This window comes from Anopheles maculipalpis, chromosome 3RL, assembly GCF_943734695.1.
Source record: "Anopheles maculipalpis chromosome 3RL, idAnoMacuDA_375_x, whole genome shotgun sequence".
NCBI lineage: Eukaryota > Metazoa > Arthropoda > Insecta > Diptera > Culicidae > Anopheles > Anopheles maculipalpis.
The window spans coordinates 56947584-56962168 of record NC_064872.1 but is presented as its reverse complement, the minus strand read 5'-3'; the positions used below and the strand labels follow the sequence as shown (position 1 = coordinate 56962168).

Genomic DNA, 14585 nt, shown 5'->3' with positions numbered 1-14585 from the left:
CGAGCGAGTAAATGAAAACTACCAACAATCGACCTAATATCAAACATATACAGAAAATAATTTTCTAATAAACTTTATTACGGTCATCCCCGAGGAGCAAAGGATGCTTGCTTCTGCGTTTCCTCGTTCCTGCCGTTGCACGCTGAACGTGTAATTTAAGTTCGAATTGGAAACTGCACAACATACACACACACATCGTCCGTACAGTCGCTTTGGGTTTTTGTTTGCTCAAACTTTCGAAACTCAAACGAACATTCCGAACTATATTGATCTAAAATTCATTGGAAACGAACGTTCATAAAGCACTGCTGTGGGAGGGTGAGATGCCTGTTTTTTTTTTCCTTTGAGCTGTGTCAGCGAATTTATTGCACCCGACCATGGATGCATTACAAACGAGGAGTAATTCAATTTTAATTAACATTAGTTTTGTAGAAAATCGTAGCGGATGGAGATGTTTTATAAAAATTGTGTGCTGAGATACGGAGTTTTAATATTATAATTTTTATGGGAGAATTTATTTATTGCATCCTGTACCCTTAATTGACTTTGGTGTAATTACTATATAAAGCCTAATATTTTGCTATGTTTATTAGTATTTTAAAATGGCCATGTGTGTTAAATATGAAATAACTGTATTGAATTGATATTTCGCTCGTACTGGGAAGAACAAAGTCTTTGATTGGTCTATGCCGTTTCTTACTAATTTTTTATTTTAAATCTTGGTTCACTTCTTCTTCTTCTTCTTGGCTTAACCAAAATCTAGGACACGCCTGCCATCAAGTGGCTTGCTACCTACCACGTAGTTTGGATAGTTAGTTTGGAACCCCAGTCCTGCCGTGAAAAGACTGGCGCCGCTGTCGCGTAAACCGTCCGTTTACTTATTTTTTGAAGCATTATTGTGGGCTTTCGTTGAAATTGTATTATTCATTTATTTATTTATTTATTTTAATTCAAATTGTCTGCCTCTCCGGACTACACAATGTATATTCTTAATTTAGGGATGAGGAGTCTTTAGAGGTAAAGGATTTTTATGAAGTAAAGGTAGTGGACTCTAGAAGGCGAGTTCGGAAGCGGGAAATAGGAATGCTGAAGTCGAACTGCTCGTGATCTCTGTTCAAAGAAATGCAACCTCTTAACCAAGGATCATTCTGGCCAAAAACCGAACGGCGGGAAGGGATGAATATGGGTGGTCTATAACGAAGTCGACGAGAAGGTACATACAGGGGTATAGAAGATAGAAGTGAAGGAACGTCGAGTTCAGAGGAAAGGATACATACGATGAAGTAGGACTGTGCGTGCGAATGGCGGGATCTAATACAGTACAGTGCCTTTAAACATAAAGGATCTCTGATCTCAGAAGCCATGCGGAAAATTAGGCCTAATGCTCTATTAGCTTTATTAGCTTAGCTATTACTTCATGGTTAATCGAATGAGAGTCCCTCATCCAACCAAACCCCAAGATCTTTCACGGTGGTTACTCTACTTATTTGGGTGCCGCATAAGGAGTAGTTCCATAACGGCCGACCAGCAGAAGTCCTTCCGAAAGAGACGACACAACATTTAGGGGGGCAGAGCACCAACCCATTGTTGAAACACCCAACAGAAAAGTCACTAAGAGAGCGTTGGAGAGATCGACAGTCGGAAGACGAAGTCACGGGTAGAAAGATTTTTATATCATCAGCATAAAGAAGGTGTCCATCAGTTAGAAGAACATTGATGTAGTCATTGATGAATAGGGTAAAAGGATAGGACAGGGTGCACTTCCCTGAGGAACGCCAGACAAGCCCACAAATGAAGACGAAAACGACCCCAAAGTTCCAATCTGAATAAGCTCGATTCGAAAGAAAGGACCCGATCCAGGACAAGGTTGGTCCTCCAAACCCAAGTTTCTCCAATTTTGCAAGCAGTAGGTCATGTGGCAAACTATCAAAAAGTTTTCCAGACGGCTGGAAAACTTCCCTCTCTGAGCGATCTTGAAAAAAGACGAAACAAAATTGTGACGAAAATTGGACATTTCTTCAAGACACTTGTAAGGCCTCTCCCCCAACCCCCTGTCTCGACGGAGGGCATACGCATACTAGCTGATTAGAGTACCGTAGAATGTCAGGACAGAAGGACAACTAGTCGCTCCTGATACGGAAAACTCCCTCGATCAATTTAGCCGTAGGTGCCCAAGGGGTTGGGTTTTCCCGTATACCCAAGCTCAGATATTTTTAGAGATATGTTACCGTTCTGTACGCCTTATACGTATGGTAGTCGGAGTAGAGTATGTCTTCGAGAGTCTGTAGCATATTTGCTAAACATCTCACTAGAGTATACATTATCTCTCGTCAAAACAGCAAAACACAGAACAAGTAACTTCATGCATATGCAGCAAGCAAGCAGATAGATCAAACGACGAATGACATCCGGCACATTTTAGGCAGACTCAGCAATCGATCGCACCACTCCGATCGATCAGTTTTATAATAGCGACACATTTCATGCAAGTGCAGCAATCGATCGCACTGCGACACATTTTGTGCGTACGTAAACATTTTTGTACGAAATGAAATAACAAAAACAAAAACCAATAAGGAACAATTTTTGGTTACAAAAAACGAGCAAAAACTATTGTAAGGATTGGGTATAAATAAAGCGGTCTAGGAAGCCTTCGACAGAGAGAGAGATAGAGAGAGAAAGAGCAGTCTAGATTAAAGGTGCAACAAGCTAAACCTTGCGTTCAATTATTTCTAGATGTTTAAATGTCCTCCTACCCAACGTAAGTTCTCAAATCTCCAACATGCCCGTAAGAGATATTCCTTCTGAACATCTTAAATCGCCTGGCCGACTTGCTCCGCCGATGAGCATCGAGAATCCCCCAACCAAAGGTAAGGTCTCGATGTCTCCAACGTTCCAGTATGGAAGATTCTCTTCTAGAATCTTCAGACTGGCTGGACGGTCAAATTAAAGAAAGATATTGGTCCGCACAGCTATCAATCACGTTGTTCCGTTCTCGTCGCGATTATAACTCCGAGTGTCTTCTTCCCCACCACAAGGTATCCAAGAACGAAATTCTTTTTCCCAACACATGGCGACCGTAAATGTTATTCTTCTTCTCCACCACAAGTCTATGATGTCCTTCAAGAGGAGTTGAATCCATGCCCATATCAGTGCGCTATTGCTACATACTATTCTATTCTTAAAAATCACTAATATATATTCTATGATTTCAAGAGCATTTAAAACTAATAAATTAAACGAGCATGCTAAGGATAAGGCAAAATAAAATAAGGAGGAAAAATGTTTAAAAAATACGTACAAAATTAGCTCAAGAAAAGCTAAGAATACAGCATCGAGCCGTAATATTCCAATTAAGATAAAAATAAAACAAATAATTTGTTAATTTGTTTCAATTACAAACTTCTAAACCCAATCTGCTTCCCAGCTACAGCACTAGCCCACACATAATTTCAAACACTTGCTCACACTTTTGCATCCACATCTCTTATCCCTCTGAGAAAGTACGTTCAAATCAGCCTACACAGAGAGGAGCAAAAAAAAAAACCTGTCCTCGAACCAACTTTTTCCAGCCAACAGCAAACGGTTATTATGCCTCCGGGCTAGGATATCGATAAAGTTTTATTTATTCTATACTGTTAATATCATTTATGTGTTTCTTCTGACCCTACAACCCTCCAACCAAGCTGTAGAGTTCTAATGCCATACACCAAAGGAGCAAAAAAAAATCGAACCTCCCAATTGCGAAATGAAACAAATCCGAACGGGCAATAGCGCAACCCGTGCTGCAATTGGGCTCGTTTTAGTTTTGTAGGTTGTTTTGTTTACCGTTTAGATTTCCATTCCGAACTACACAAAAAAAGGACAATCGTAGCTCACACGGAACGGTGACACGCGCCCAACAAGCTCACGCCGTCGTAGCTTGTTTTGTCCCCCCGAGGTGTCTACCTAACGGATGACCCTGCTGTTGGGAGGCGGACAGGCGTAGAGTAAATTAAATTCAATAAACTTTCCGCCTGACTAGCAAGACTTTTCCCAAGCCTTTTTCCGCCAGCAGCGTCTTGTTGGTGCAGTTGGCGAGACGAAGAATTTCTCGCAGTCTTTGCAAATGCCTGCGAGCGCTGGTAGAGAAATGTCCTTTTCCTGCTCAGGATTGTCGTCGTTGCTCTTCTAGCGTGTGTGTGTGTGTGTGCGCAGACATATCACAGATATCGGTTTGCGTATGTGTGCATAGAAAACGTATGTCCCTGTGCCGGTTCGTCGGGTGAATAAACAAACAAAAATCAACAACGGAGTGACTGTCGTCGATTGACATTTTTTTGTTGCTGCGGCTGCTGCTGCTGCTGCTGCTTTTGCCATTGCAAATCCGTTCAATTCGTTCGTACGCTCGCTCTGCTACAGTCCCTACACCCATCAACCGTGCCGGCAGCCGCGGGGCCACGTTGCCAGGATCGTCCATACCGTTTCAAGGACTTCGCCCATCTCTCCAACGACGAGCAGAAGCGCAATTGAAGAGGATTCGTCTGCCTGCCAACGGATATACGCCCAGCCGATAACTGTGGCAATCGTCGCCGGCACGGTCGCAAGGGGTGCGTGGTGACTGCGTTGCCCTAGGTTGTGTGGGCGAAAAATAGAGTAAATCAGTTTTGTATTAAATTGATTTTTGTAAAGTTATTTGTGGCTTTTCGTTCGCACGCATCCGCACAACCGTGGCGCCGGTGTTTGGACAGTAAATATTATCGTTTCGATTTCGGAAGCCAATCTCGGCAATGTGACACACGGCCGCGCCATTGAAACGGAGGGCTACTACTTTCGGGAGTGACTAAAGTGAAACGAAGATTAGGGGGAACCAATTTACGAGAGGATGCACCAAAGCAATGGCCTGTCGTATGCATCACTGCAATAAATCTCTGTCCTTTGTCTTTTTATAGGCAAATTGTAAGACTTTACTGAAGTGTGTAAAGCAAAGTTTTGCTCATCAAGTGAACGTATTTTTGTATCAATCCCGTCAAACTTAATTTATTGTTAACTCTCACAAACATTTGACGCTAAAAAACAGGTTCAAAATGTAAAAATTCTCATTGAAACCATTTTTCAAGAATGCAACTTCACCAGATGGATACATTCATTACAAGTGCTTAATATGTGCTTCATAAAAAAAAGAACTGCATCTTCAACCAAGATGATCCATTCACGTTCGTCTCGCGATCACGTATGAAAAATGATATCCCCATGCAGCACCCGCTGCATGGGCATGTGTCGGGTGTTTCATATTGAAAGTTAAATCCACTCACGACAGCTACATAGCATAATATCATTTCCATACTCTATGCATATTCTTCTATATAATTACTTTTTCTCTATCCGTTCATCGTTCAGTCTATTATGGAGCGTGTGAAGGAAAGCGAAACACGGGGTAGACAGGCGCAAAGCTTGGCGTCCAACCCATGCGCCCAACCGGCGCGACTGACGGGGAGTCGTCTTTAATAAGCGCGTATTACAGCATCCGGCAAGTGCACTCGAAAATTCAATTATGCGGATTTAATTAAAGCTTCTTGGGCACAACCATTCGTATGTGTATGTGTGTGTGTGTGTGTGTGTGTGTGTGAGTCGTTTATGTTTGTTTTTTTTTGTGGTGCGCTCAGTTGCAGCTTTTTCAACATTTGTTTTGTGTCAACCGTTTCGCCCGGAGCCAATCTAGACGAGATTACACGAAAGGATTACAATATTGTCCTGCGCTTTTGCACATTTAGTGTTGGGTGCAGTATGGCGTGATCGTGCGATTTGTTTTTGCAATTTTTGGATTATATAAAAAAATGTATTCAAGATTTTTTTCTATCTAACCGAGTATGACCAGGATAAGGCAAAGAATATGGATGAAATGCCTTATCAATATGATTATTAAATTTATTCAATACAAGCGGTGTAGACAGTACGGCAGTGGACCGTCATAATTAATTATAAATAAATAAATAAATAAATAAATATTTTTTTTTTCTATCTCCTAAAATGATTTTTTTCTTGCTCATTGGCATTGTAGAGCATTTGTAATTGTAGAGCATTTGGCAGACAAACAAAAGATCGGAGCTATGTTAGTGAAATGTTAAAATCTAAAAGTCAATTTTAGGTCCAATTTCCCCTTTTAAATGCAAGCAACGGACTTTAGGGCGTTTTAAGACTATTTTTATATACTTTTCAATGTGGTAATTAAGTAAAGGATTTGCGTTGTTCACAGTACAGTGTTCTCCACTCCAATCCAGCTTTGACACGTCGAGTTTGACAGCGTTGTCGTCGGGTTCGGGGTGTTTGGCGGGTTCAGTCTTGAGAGCAGTGAAGTCGCTTTCGCTGCTACGGGATAGAGCTTGTCGATCATCCTTTGATTGGACGTTGACTAGATTGAACTTGAAATGTCATTGCTGGAATGCACTGGATAACACTGTACGAAGACAAATAAATGTGCTGTCTAAACAATATTTGTTTGTTTGTTGCAGTCCAGAACAATCAACAAAGGACAACAATAGAACGGCCACATCACCACTATAGCCGGAATTCGGATGTAACCAACCACCATCATCACAATAGACACAGCAAAAGTCCCGGACCATCAAAACGCACAACATCCACCAATAGATCATCATCATCATCATCATCATCATCATCATCATCATCATCACCATCACCACAACCACCCACAACCGAGTATGCCCGGGATAAGGCAAGGAATAAGGAGGAAATGCCTTATAAATATGGTTATAGAATTTGTTCAACACAAGCGGTGTTGACAATACGGCACTGGACCGTCATAATTAATTATAAATAAAAATAAACAAAATAAATTAAGTAAAGGATTTAATTTTTAGTTATCTTACGAACTACGAACTCAGTCTTCATAAGGCAGGACCGGGTATCGAATCCCTCCTGGATCGTTTGCCCATGCTCACGAGGGGTATGTTGAGACTATAATGTTAAAGAACAAGAAGAACTACAAGAAATATCAACGACAGTTGATGAAAATGTATCACTCAGAAGCAGCAGACTATTAATAGGAACAAACTAAAATCAAATACCAACAAGATTTCGTTCACAAAATACTGAAATTAGAGGATCGTTCCTCTGCGTGGGTAGATGAGTACTTGTGCGAAATGTTTTGCGAAGAATTTTCTTGCAAGTGCAAAATGTACGAAGCGTGGTCGATCTTTCTATTGAAGATCCAGAATTTAAATACCACACACTTGCAAGAGCAGCATGTTTGGAGCTTTCTGTCATCGCGGCTCTTGTATGACGGCTTGACGAAAATTGATTTTTTTTTAAATTAATGCATAGATGCTTTTAGTCTCTTAGACTGCATTCGCCTCTTATTATAACGGAAGGGTTCGTGAAGGTTTCCTGGCCCTTTATATGAGTCCTACCTCTAGGAAACACGCGATCTAGGCGAGTCAGAATCAAGGCCGGCGCCGCTAGAAATCAGGTCGTTGACGTAGACAAGACAAAAAAAAATGATCTTGGAGTACTTTATTGTGGAAATTCCAGAATACTGATGATGGTGTCAATATGATCCAATATTAGGTAATACAATTTTAGTTGATTTCTGATGTATTTTTAATTTTGATTTTGTATGTTTATCGGACATATTTGTTGTTCTAATGAATATATTCACAGTGTTGAGTAAATTAGGTGCTTCAATCTCACTTCTGATTAAACGTATCTAAAACTTGCCCTGGGAGTTTAATCGTCTATTTGAAATAGACTGCCGAACTAACAATAGGCATCGACTGGCGTAATCCGAGCTACCAATGATATGTTTTTTGCAGTGTTAACAATAATTTAAAGGCCCGTACGTCTTATTAGCTCTATAACCTTGGCTCTTGACTTACTATGCCTACCTTCTTTTATAAAACACAACCGTATCTGGATAGTCAGTATTGGCTAATTGTCAAAAATCCGGCTTGAATTAGAAGATTCAAAAAGACATTTTTTAGTTACACCCTGTACTTCATATTAATGCTTGGAACAAATTCCCGAAGTAAAGAATATTAAATTATGAAATATAACTCGCACAAAAGAATTAACTTTCTTTTGTGCTATCGATTAATAAACAATCCCGTAAAGGTAGGGGCAGGCAATCGTTTGCTAATTAAAAACGGGCCCAAAATTTCACACCATAACCCCATCAAATATCAAAGAGATCTTGTTTGTACACTGTAGCCAATTTTCTCGCCAATGCAAACATAATGCACTCACAATAAAGCGAACCTATTTCATGAGAAAATTCTCCATCCCACAAACAGACCTCCGAAAGTACCACCACCCACAGTTCCGTAGCTCAACAACAATCAACGAAATCGAATAAAAATGATTTTCCCATTATTAGCTTGGTTCGGGTTGGGCTTTTTGTTTGTGCAGTTCTAATCGTGCATCTCGATTCCTCTTTCTTCGCATCGTGCTATAAACGGTTGTACGTTCTAGCGAAAGGGATGCAGTTTGCAACAGTACATGTTTCCCATGGAAGGACACGAAGTTTTCCTGCCTTAAACCTTTCCACTGTCAGTGCACAGTGCCCTTAACCCATCATCCCCCTTACTTTTCGGACGCAAAGCAAGCAATGGGATTAGGGCCAATTTGTTGCCATGATTTCCGAGTAAATACGCCAGGATTTCTAATTGTGTCGAGGTGGCAGGCGATAAACACAACCCGATAATTCTACCACACTTCGCCTCGCACCTCACTGTTAGTGGGCTAATAATAGCGTGGACAATAACAGTACGGTAGCTCCTCCGTATCGCCCTCAAAAAAAGAACAACCGATGAACTGTGCTTTTGACCATTGGACTATTAGGCAGCTGCTAATGTACAGCCAGGCGAACTTGTTTTGGATGTTGTAGCTTAATGCTCAAGAAGAACAACCGTATGTGCTACAAAGCCGGTCATGTTTATCGCAACCGATCCAGATGAAACATGCTAATTCCATTCGCTTCTGGAAGACATGTGGAGGATCCTTTCACACTTTGATGCTTTTTTGCTACATGCTTATCGACACAAAATTCCTAGACTTTCTTTCTTTGCACCCGGCTATTCATTGTCGCCATAAAAACCAACAACTTCAAGTGGTTTCACAGCTTGTTTAATGCTCTTTTTCATCACCCGACAGTAAAAAAAGCAGGAAGATTTGCCCGCACTCCGACAACCGGACAAAGCGGCAAACGAAATTGACCGTAGACGATTTCGGGAGCAGTGGGAGAAAAATCCTCCCATTTCTTTTCAACGATACCGACAAGAACATGCTCCGCCAGTATGTGCTGTGCAAATCTGGTCCATATCCTTAGGGGATTAGCGATGCATGTGGTTTTGCACGTACCGTACGAACAACAAAACACACATCGATGCGTATCTATTACTTTGAACCAAGTCTCCAAGAATTCGAACACAATGACAATGCTGCGAAAATCAAGCACCTATCACAGGACACAAAAGAATGCGTCCCGAAGATGCAGCAGGGCCACGCTGCGGGAGCAACGAAAAGGGAAAAGAAAACAGATCATAATCTAGAGCAGGACAGGCACGGGATTAGGTAAATCCTTTAACATAACAGCATAAACATTACGTTGCAGTCAGCATTGGTATCAACGTAGGCAAACTATGTTAAACCATCGTCTTTTTGGGGTTGAAGGCTTGAGGGTCTAGCAGTGGAGCATATTAAGCTAAAAATATGTACATTATCTCATAGCAAAAACACACCATTACTTGCTATAAAGACACAGTGCTTCCTCTGGACACAGCTCAAAACGTTTCATTTTACCTATAAGTGAGAAAAGTCTAGCCGGATCAGCGGAAAATGAGTATTCAAAACAGAGCCAGCGTCCAGAAACCACCCCAGAACCAACCTAATCAACCTAATCCGTCTACGCATCCCGAAGTGACATGGTGGTGGTGGTGGTGTTGCCCGCTAAGCTTAACCTGCGAAGACAATGCACTCTATTTGCAAACATAATGCTTTGTTTTCATTCTGTCTCGGTGGCACCGAAGGCTTTTTCTTCTAGGATGCCTCCAACCCCTAGAATGCAGCTCTGTGCATGTGCCATCCGACGCCTTCGCTCGTCTTACGTGTGTACAATGTTTTCCTTATGGTAAAGGGATATGTTTTCTTAGGATTTTGCTAGTGCCTCTCGTGTGTGTGTGGAATGTTTGTCACTCAGACTGGCTGTTCAGCAAAACCAGGTCATCTAGCAGCGCCCCCTATTGTGTAGGCAAGGTAAGCAAAATGGGAACTTTGCCAAATAGTAACAATCATAATAAGGTACGCATGCATGCAAGGACACACGCATCAGTTACAACAGCTGCTCAGTTGTTTGCTTGCTTGCATGTGCCAAGGAGTATCAGGTTCTTTGAAGTTAACAGCAGAGACACAGTACACCTATGGACACGTGGAGATGTTTTGAATCTGTTCTGATACAACTTAGCTATCGGTTTCATAGGTACTCAATTTATTATGGACATGTTTTGCGCGCAGTGGCGATGTAGGATATAACTCAAGCCGAAATTTGTTGATTCGTTAACTTATTTATCATTTTAACGGATCTTGAGGCCCTGTTAAAGCAACTAAATCGATCTTATTTTATAAAACAAAATACAAAAGGCTGACAACGACAAGGACTCACGGTGCGAAAACAATTGAGAATGGTGGCACGTATCAAATTGAGCTCGAAGTGGTCAGACACGAAATTAAATTCACGAAACATTAACAGGAAAGAGTCTGAGGAACCGAAACAAGTGCGCTGTTCTTCAACGTCTGATAGTCTCCTAGCACGGAGAGTTCTCGTCGAGACGTAAAGGTTGACCACAGGATAAGTACACAGTAAAGGATTGCCCTCTGCGTGTTACAGGCATGCTGCCGCAACGCCCGAGTAGCGCATAGCAGCCGCTATAATCTACGGGACTCCACCAGGAAAGTAGAGCAAATTTGCGCTAGATGGACTCTCCAAGCGCGCCACAGACCGAGCAGCTACAGGCGACCAAACTACGGATTCGTTCTCTTCGACTGACCGGACGAGCGAGCAGTATAGCGTTTTAGTCAAAGTCGGATCATCTAGATCTTGCGCCAGACGCTTTAACAAACTAATAAGCTAGTTAGCCCTTGTGACTATGTGCTCCAATTGGTCATAGAAGATTAACTTATCGTCAGGGAGCAATCCAAGGTCCCTGACACAACGTTAACGTTCGATGATTGCCCTGTTCAGGTTGTAGGCATAAAGCAGAATGTCACTCTTTCTGGCAAAAGTGATAGTAATACACTTTTCAACGCATAACTCCTGGCCATTCATGGCACACCCGGACTGAAATTTCTCTAAAACGGCCTGAAGCAGTAATTGGACAGCTCGATTGGGGATTGGAAGGTATCGCGACATTGGCGCATAAAATGTGACTGCCGGCAGGAAGTACACTTGTGATGTCGTTTAAGCAAACCGCGAAGAGTAGTGCACGGAAGTTACTGTGGCACTTCTAACGTTGCACATTCCGTTTGGGTTTCCGTGGCACATTCTTCATTGGGACATCGCATACAAATTTTGTATGAAATAACACAAAGGGTGGGGTGCCCACGATGCCTATGTACGAACTTTCTAAATATCCCCAAAATATTTAGATATCCGCATAGCTTGCTTAACTGAGGATCAGCTTCTGATGGTTTCTATGGTGACTTTCGGGTCATCTGCTTATTTTGCTTCAGTTTTGGCTGTTGTGGTTAGAAGCTAGCGAAAATGTTCCGATTCTTTTTATTGGCCGTCCCGTATCCGTGTGTATCAGAATCGTTATCGATTACGAAAATTACTTCCACCACACGCCCTCGTCCATCCCACGCAGAGCGGATCGACCATCGACCATTAAGACCTCACCGAAACGGCCCTTACTGGGTGGGTTTGGTAGGGAGTGTGAAGTGAAGTGGGTTGTTTGTGGAGGGACAAGCAGGATTGCGAAAATAAACGCTTATCTCGATGAAACAAAAATACCTCCCACGCCCGTACACATATTTCCAATTTTAAAATCCGTTCTATTGAACATAAGTTCGCGTTCCCCAAGGATAACTTGCCACTGGGTATGCCATTTCTCGCTTCTGTAGCATGAATTACCTTCAATTATTTGTGGAATAGTTCTTTTGAGATTTGATACCTATATCTTTATCTTAACTACTCTTAATTTAAGCCAAGATTACAATAATGAGAATAATTACAAAAAAAACTTACACACACTAGACCAATTTATTCAACATTGACCGAACAAAATTATTAGTTGAATTCCACTACGCTGGAGTGTCAAAACCATGCAGTACATTGTGAATTACACTGGCTTGTGCCACAGATTTGTTTACTATCCTTTGAACGAAAATAAAAATCAGATTTTCATTCAAATAAAATTGTAATCGCCCTTCAAAGGTTGCTCGTTTTCCTGCAATCACCATCGCCATCTCGCACCGATCATTCGTTTGAATGGAAAATTAACAGAGAAAATTTTTCAATTGTCTCCCGACTGTTCGCGAGCCCCCGCGCATGCCACTTGACTCGGGGGCTTAGGCAACCATTACACTGTACACCGGGTACAAAACATTCCAGTCAACCAAATCCTACCACTCCATCAAACACTTGCGGCAACAAGGAGATACCCTCTGATCTCGGTGGTGCCTTTTAATGTGGGTGCCCTACACACATACCGGCCGGGAGTGACAATCAAATGAGGCAAAGCTGATACTCTCGTCGGCGCTCGCACTCGTAATGAATACAGTCAAGGGGCTTGGGCTCGCGCTCCACCGCCTAGACAAAGTAACGAAATAAAGAGCCTGTAAATGGTAAATCCTCTTGAACTTTTCCACTTTTTCACTCGATTTGCAGCATCTCGATTGTACCTTAGTGTTGGGTGCCACGTTCGGTTGCTTCGTCTCCCCTGCCGGAGCAAACGTGGGGTGTGGGAGAAAAACTTTTTTTCTTCCCCTTCCCTGTTCTCATTCACCCAAGCGTTCCGCACGTACTGCGCCGTAATGCCCCCACTGGAAAGGTGAAATGAAACCATACCCGGTGGATTGGTCGGAAACGGAAGCAAAGTTTTTCCGTCCTCTGTGATGTGAACGCCACGGGAAAAACAACCCGCCGAACCTGGAATCGTTAATGCGCTCGAATTGTGATGGCGAGTATCGAATAAGTCGCACGGTTGGCGCTGAAAGCAAAGTGCGAATTCAATATCGCATCAGCAATCAGGCAGGTTGTGGTGGTGGTGTGGAAACTAAGCAAAGTACTGAATTAAAAATTGCATTCAAACCGATCTTGTACACCTTGCACATTAAACGTCTCCAGGCAGACATTCCTTTCCTTTTCCACTGAATATTGTATTGCAGCCAGTGTCGAGAGTCCTGTGGCACAAGGAACACAAAACGTAATATCGCACGGAAGAGCAAGAGACTTAAAATATGGTGCGATTTTAGCGAACTCTTGTGTTAGACCGTCAAGTGGAAATTCACAAACAAATAAGTCTTGATGGAAGTAGTGGCAGATTTCTAGGTACTTCAGTGCGACACAGCTTCAGCAGAACGATACTAACAAACTGTTGACCTCAAATCATGCAACAGCTCTTTCTTTATAATCGATGTTTGATGACAGAAAACAGAGCACGACTGTAAAGATTTGATGACAGGCGCAAATACGTTGCAAATGTTATTTAAGCTCGGAGCTTAAGCTTATTTAAGATCGGAGATATGCAGTACGAACAGAGCATCTTCTAACAATTTATTGAGTTTTATGCGTTATCAGTTGATTTTTATGCGTCTTTGGTTAATTAAATTCTGTATTATACGTTAAAAATTAGATAATAGTTATCTATAATAATTAATTCAAATAATTCAGAGCTCACGTGGTACATCAAAATGGCTTACTAGACTTGTTGATACCACGCAGGTGTATAATCAGTCAACTCGCTACGGGGCAACAGTCCTGATGGGAGTTGAACTCCTGTCCTGTCTAGTGATGACTGGTGCCACTGTCCCGGCCCTAACATTGAAACTAACATTGAAACATACTAATTTCAATTAAGTTTTATTTTGCTTTTCAAATCTTTGACCATTTGGTAAAATTAACACGATATCCTGGAAATCTCTTACAACCTAGCCAATGCAGTACTGGCACGTTGCAGGAAATGGGGAATTTTCATAGGAAAAGACGGTAGTACAGTGCGATGCATTTGAAGAACATCGCAATTTTTTTTTTTAATTTATAAAAAATTTTCGAAAGCTTTTGCGTTTGCTAGATGGTATTAGTTGACATTTTGTCCTAGTTTTTACTTCGAGAGAGTTACATTCGTTTAGACGCAGTGGATATTTATCTGTATTTTACAAGAAGTTCTGCTACCTCTCCAAATCGTGCTATCGTGACATATCTGCTTGGAAGTAAGTCTGCTCTTTGTTATTTATTGTTATTTTTCATGCACATCAGAGATCAGACAACAGATTAGAGAAGATAGTGCGTAATTATATATAAAATCTAAAAGAACACGATGTAAATGTACCAACCAAAGGCAATTTAAATTTGAAAGCCAGTGAAAAAGGACGAA

The 14585-nt window shown here is 41.6% G+C and overlaps 3 protein-coding genes across 3 annotated transcripts in view; 1 reads left to right on the top strand and 2 right to left on the bottom strand.

Annotated features, from left to right (window-relative positions):
- LOC126562961 (charged multivesicular body protein 5) overlaps nt 1-804 on the bottom strand; it is a 225250-nt gene extending 224446 nt beyond the window's left edge. Inside the window, exon 1 of the mRNA XM_050219568.1 lies at nt 800-804. The gene's annotated coding sequence lies outside the window, so the exon portion shown is untranslated. The remainder of the gene's footprint in view (nt 1-799) is intronic.
- Nucleotides 1-14585, top strand: part of LOC126562565 (D-aspartate oxidase) — a 199821-nt gene that overhangs the window by 113561 nt on the left and 71675 nt on the right. The window lies entirely within an intron of this gene.
- LOC126562960 (charged multivesicular body protein 4b) overlaps nt 1-14585 on the bottom strand; it is a 130014-nt gene that overhangs the window by 95071 nt on the left and 20358 nt on the right. The gene's annotated exons all lie outside the window — the stretch shown is intronic.